Raw genomic sequence first — 6,834 nt, 5'->3', positions numbered from 1 at the left:
CCCTATATCCGGCTGTACCTGAGAGTAAACATCATTGATCATGATTGAGAACAACAGAGGACTAATCACGCTCACCTGCGGTGTACCATTATCCACCAAGTAGCTGCCTGATAAAGACTTCCCCACCCTCACCTGGATAGACCTTCCAAACAGGAAATCCTTTATCCAATTGTACATTCTTCCTCCTACCCCCATAATATCTAGCTTGATTAACAACCCCTCCTTCCACATCATATCATACGCCTTCTCCACATCAAAAAGACAGCTACAACAGTCTCCTTGTTCATTCCTAACCTCTGCTTCTAAGCAGAGCACTGGATCTATAGTTCCTCTACCCTTCCTGAACCCACTCTGATGTGGTGTTACGAGCCCTCTGCTCTCCAGGAGGTAAGTTAGCCTCTCCATAATCATACGTTCCATAACCTTACATACATGTGATGTTAAAGCTATTGGCCGATAGCTTGTTGGCTTCGTTGGATCCTTCCCGGGCTTCCGGATTGGTACCACTACTGCCTCCTTCCAACTGCCTGGTAGTTTCCCCTCCTCCCACACTCTGTTGTACAACACCAATACCTCATCACTAAGATGGGCCAACATAACATAGCACACCTCATCTTTCCCAGGTGAAGTTAACCCCTCCCTTACCTATTGCTCTTTTCACCTCTGCCCTGGTAAATAGTGCACTCAATGCATCATTTAAATCCTCCCTCCTTTCCAGCACTCCAGGATGCTCCTCTCTCGTGTTCTCTCTCCCCCTCTGCCCCTCCTCTGACAGATTTGCTGAGCTATGCACTTGAACAAATGCTTTGGCCATTATCTCTTCTTTCTCCTCATCGGTTACTGCCACATCCTCCCCACTCGTCAACACTGGATAATCCCACTCCCTTCTGATCCCACTCATCCTCTTAATCATCCCCCACACCTCTCCCACAGGTGTCGCCCTTCCAATGGTGTCACAGAACCGATGCCAACATGACCTCTTTGCCTGACGGATAGTTCTCCTCACCATGGCCTGGGCCTGCTTATATTGAATCAGATGTTGGAAATGATGCGTCCTTTTCAGTACTCTAAATGCCCTGTTCCTAATCCTCACCGTTGCCCCACATTCCTCCGTCCACCATGGGACTGCTTTCCTCCTCCTCCTCCTCCCTGAACTCTTAGGTATAGCCTCAGTAGCTGCCCCCACTAACGCTGTTCTCACCCAGTTATTCATACTATCTACATCCCCTCTCATATCCACCCGAGCCATCAACTGCTCACTCAGCTCCTGAAACTGATCCCACTTTGCCCTTCCGAACACCCACCTGCCTACTCCATCCACTGATACCTCCTCCTCCCTTCGGCCTTCTGTGCATAGAATGGGGTAATGATCACTCCCTACTGTCAACTCCTCCCATACCTCCCACTCACATATTCCTGCCATCGCACTAGATACCAGAGTGAGGTCCAAGGCAGACTCTTTCCCTGTGGCTACATCAATCCTGGTCCCTCGGCCATCATTCAGGCACACCAGATCTTTATTTTCTATCAAATTTTCCATCACTTGTCCATTTCCATCCATCCGTTTCCCCCCCAAAGCATGTTGTGGGCGTTAAAAATCCCCACACCACATTACCTTACTTCTTTCCTGGCCCTCCACCCTCTCCAGCACTTCCACGTCCAATATCTGACACAGATTATAGTAATTCACTACCACCCCTCCTCTCAGCCACACCTCCACCACCACATACTCCTGTTCAATACCTTTTCCTATCATCTGTAGGGAATTCCTTGTTTTATGAAGGTGGCACATCCCGCCCCTCCCCCTATATCTCATTACCTACGAACCACTACATATCCCTGTATAATAAACTCCACATTCGGTTTGAGCCATGTTTCCTGCACACAAATCACATCTGGCTTAGCTAGCATATCAACAATGAACTGCTTGAATTCCTGCCCATTAGCCAACATGCTTCGAGCATTCCATTGTAGTACTACTACCATAACTAAGATCCAGTAATACATGACTCCACCATCAGCTGATTGAGGTCATCTCGAACCTCTTCCCATGTCAACCCTGTCATACTCAAATGTCTCCCAGCAGCTTTCACTATTAGTTTAATCCTCTCCGTTTTAGACTCTACTTTATCGGTGCTATTGATAGCTCCTGCTATGAACGTCACCAGCTTTCTCTTTTCTATGTATACCATATCGCTGCCCACCTGCCCCGTAATCCCCGGTTTAGATGCTCCTACCCTTCTCTCCCTTGAACCTGTATCTCCCTGGACCTGGACCACACACATTGCCTCAGCATATGACACCCTTCTCTCCTGGACCACCCTCACCATATGATACCCTTCTCTCCACTCTCACTTGTTGCACCTCCACTGCCTTCTTCATAGCCTCACACCCACTATATGCCACACTATGAGCACCCCCACAGTTGCAGCACTTTGGTTGTACACCATCTCCACACTTCCCATACTCATGCTCCCCTCCAAACCTGGCACACCTCTTTTTCTTTTTACAGACTGTTGCCACATGCCCAAACCTCTGGCATTTGTAACATCTTAAAGGTTTCGGTACATAAGCCCTCACATAGTAACTCATATATCCTATTGTTACCTTATTTGGCAGTACCCGGTCCTTAAAATGTAACAGAATAGACGTGCTATCTACCCTATCTCCACCTCTTGTTGCTTGCAATCTTTGTGCATTCACTAGAACGCCTCCTTTCACATTTTCCCTTATCTCTTTAGTGCTAACACTCACAGGCACTCCTGTTATCACCCCTTTACTCCACTGCTTCCCTGCTTGGTCAGACCAGCTGCTCGACACCACCTTACACTTCCCTATTTGCTTCACTCCGATAGCTTTTTCCCCCTGCGCCATGTCCTTACAGCACACCAACAAGCTCCCATCTCTTAACACTTTAGCATTAACAACTTCCCCAATCAACTCTTTTATCACAGCCGTCAACCTTATCGGACTCATCGCCCCAACTCCCCCTTCCTCCCTAAACTTCATAATCACTTTATGCTCCTCCTCACCTCCATGTTCCTCTCGTGTCTTATCTTGCCCTTCCTCTGCACTTTCTGTCTCCGAACTTCCACTATCGTTGGAATCTAGGTTGCTCTCCTCAAACGTCCTTTTCTGCCTCCTCTCTACCTCCATAGAACTCTCGCTCCCCTTCATACCCCTACTCCCTTTCTCTCCCGCTTTCTTTTTCTCTTTCTTACTCCCTCCTTTATTTGTACCACTATGTTCCATACTTGCTTCCCTTTCCTCTCCATCACTATCTCCTACCATCTCTGACCCATTCACAGCACGGCCGTGCCGAACCTCCGCCACACCGAGTAAAGTTTGTTTGTTTCTCAACGATTTCAAAAATCCCTCTCCTCAACGAAGTTCCCGCGGAAAGTCTCCTCCACTAAATGTTGCATTACCGCCACCTACTAGATTGGAGTATAACTCCCTTATACTTTGCTTGAAATAAGTAAATAAACACATATCCTACCATCTAACACTACACTCACCCCCCCAAAAAATACACCACCCTACTCCACTATTTAAATCTGTTTAGTTCTACTTCAGGCCAACAGCCTGAAAGGATGGGACACCACCACTTAACACACCCTGTAACTCTTCTGACGTCAAGTCTCGCACACCCAAATACCTCTCTGCAGCTGCCAACACAACCTCAATTTACTGCAGTACAGTTGATAACCATTGCTATAAATGCTAAAAATCCAATCTTACAGAGACAAATATCACTTGTTGGCCTATCCCTCTGTACTGGTACAGATCTACTACTCACACTACTCCTCTCAGGATCCCTCCCCCTTGACCCATCTTCCTCTACTTTATTCACTGCCTCAGCATTGCTCTAACCCTGAAAACCTCAACCTGCCTCTCTCGCACTGGACATTTCTGATCCCCAGCCCCATGGGAACCCCTACAATTAACACATACAACTACTTTCCCCAACTACTTTTCACACCTCCCTCCTACACACTGCTGCCACATTCCCATAAGCTTGACAACGTAATGTATTCGGCACAAAACTCATACAGGAGAACTTATATATCTTAACATCACTTTGTCGGGCAAAGACTCAACATCAGAACAACGACTCTTCTGTTTCTCCAATCATGCCCCCCTGTCTGCGTCGCACCAAACGACGAGCATCACAAACACTGGGAATCTTCCCCTTCAGTTGGTCAACTTTCACATTTACCGCTACCCCAGTAATCACTAATTTCAATGGCACCCTTTTCTTGAGAGCAAAACAATTCTCTTGCCCCCATTGTTTTAACGCAGAGCGCCTGCTCCCTCTGATCACGACAGCTAGTGTCAGCCACAAACGAAAATGTAAAACCATTCGGAATTACACCTATTAGCGCCATCTACTGCATGGATGAAGCATGTTAGACTACCTAAAACTGCTAGGTAGTCAAAACAAATGTTATTTGTCACATGCTTCATACACAACAGGTGTGGACTAACAGTGAAATGCTTACTTACGGGCCCTTCCCAATAATGCAGAGAGAAAGGAAATAATAATAGATACACAATAAGTACAGTGTCTATGTGCAGGGATACGAGGTAATTGAGGTAGCTAGATATGTACATATAACTAGGAAAAAAGTGACAGATATCATCCGACAACCACTCGCTACAATCTCTATACAAATTAACTCCAATGTCAGTTATTGTTTTAGAAAGTGCTCTTCTTCTACATTCATTCCTCTTCATTATTCCTGTTACAAAAAATAATAACAAATAACAAATGGCACCAACAACTAACCCTACACCTATATACCACTATTTCATAAAAATAAAAATCACTACCTCATTAACTCTTCTGCAGTAAAGTCTCGTACACCCAGGTACTTCTCTGCAGCTGCCACCTACACATTAAAACCCACTACCCCATTCCACTACTTTGACCCTATCTGCTCCTGCACCATGCCAACGGCCTGGGAGGACTGGACACCATCCCTCAACCCACCCTGTAACTCTTCTGAAGTCAAATCTTGTATACACAAATACTTCTCTGCAGCTGCCACCACAACATATATTTTCTGTGATTTAAGTTCAATTTCTGCAGTACAGTTGATAACCATTACTATGAATGCTAAGAAGCCAACCTTACTGAAGCATATAATCACTTGTTGCCCTATCCCTCTGTGCTGGCACAAATCTACTACTCACTGGGATCCTCTCAGGATCCCTCATCCTTGACCCATCCTCCTCTACTTTCTTCACTGCCTCAGCATGCAACACCTTCTGCATTACTCTGACTCCGGCCACTTCAACCTGCCTGTCTCGCACCAGACACTTCCGATCCCCAGCAACATGAGCAGCCCTACAGTTGACACACACAACTTTATCCCCTGAAACTACACAATCCTCTGTCCCATGCCCTCCTGCACACTTCCCACATCTTGGAATCTCCCTGCTACATACTGCTGTGGATTATACAAAAAAGCTCTAACAGGATAACTGATAAATCCTAACATGACTTTGTCAGGTAGAGACTGACTCAAAACTCAAAAGGACTGAAAGTGACTCCTCTGTTTCTTGTTCTGCTTGTTCTTGTTCTTCTATGATATAATGACGGTCCGCAAACCAACATTAAAGCTGCATACCGCCACCTACTGTGCTGGAGTGTGTGGTCAATCACAGTTTCCAAAATTTCAAAGTCCTCCTACTAACTCAGTACCGCCATGACCCTACACTTCAATCTTTCGCTCTCTTCAACATTCTTACAACAGTATAACAACACATGCTTAACCGTTTCATCAACCATTCACTCCAGACACAAACCATTCACATGCTTGCCAACCAGATGTAATAACGAGTTCAATGTACAATGTCCTAAGCGCAATTGAGCAAACACCCCTTCCTTATCTAACCTTTGAATCTTGGTCCACTGACCTTTCTTTGGAAGGCATATACAGTGCCTTGCAAAAGTATTCATTCCCCTTGGCGTTTTTCCATTTTGTTGCATTACAACCTGTAATTTAAATTTATTTTTATTTGGATTTCATGTAATGGACATACACAAATTAGTCCAAATTGGTGAAGTGAAAATAATAACTTGTTTCAAAAAATTCTAAAACACCACTAAGCAAGGGGCACCACCAAGCAAGCGGCACCTTGAAGACCAAGGAGCTCTCCAAACAGGTCAGGGACAAAGTTGTGGAGAAGTACAGATCAGGGTTGGGTTATAAATAAAAATATCAGAAACTTTGAACATCCCACGGAGCACCATTAAATCCATTATTAAAAAATGGAAAGAATATGGCACCACAACAAACCTGCCAAGAGAGGGCCGCCTACCAAAACTCACGGACCAGGCAAGGAGGGCATTAATCAGAGAGGCAACAAAGAGACCAAATATAACCCTGAAGGAGCTGCAAAGCTCCACAGTGGAGATTTGAGTATCTGTCCATAGGACCACTTTAAGCAGTACACTCCACAGAGATGGGCTTTACGGAAGAGTGGCCAGAAAAAAGCCATTGCTTTAAGAAAAAAATAAGCAAACATATGGAAGAAGATATTCTGGTCAGATGAGACTAAAATTGAGCTTTTTGGCCATCAAGGAAGACGCTATGTCTGGCGCAAACCCAACACCTCTCATCACCCCGAGAACACCATCCCCACAGTCAAGCATGGTGGTGGCAGCATCATGCTGTGGGGATGTCAACGATTGTCTGTCAGCACCCCATTCAGACTGAGCGCATAAGATTCACCGCCTTCTTACACTTTGTTTCAACATTTCCTGTGGCGCTCCGTGAGAAACTGAGGACAGAGCTAGGCCTCATGGAGGGACTGAATGTCATAAAA

This window comes from Coregonus lavaretus (genome assembly GCF_964263955.1).
Source record: "Coregonus lavaretus genome assembly, chromosome: 3".
Classification (NCBI taxonomy): domain Eukaryota; kingdom Metazoa; phylum Chordata; class Actinopteri; order Salmoniformes; family Salmonidae; genus Coregonus; species Coregonus lavaretus.
The sequence above is the reverse complement of the archived record's forward strand: the minus strand, read 5'-3'. Positions refer to the sequence as shown.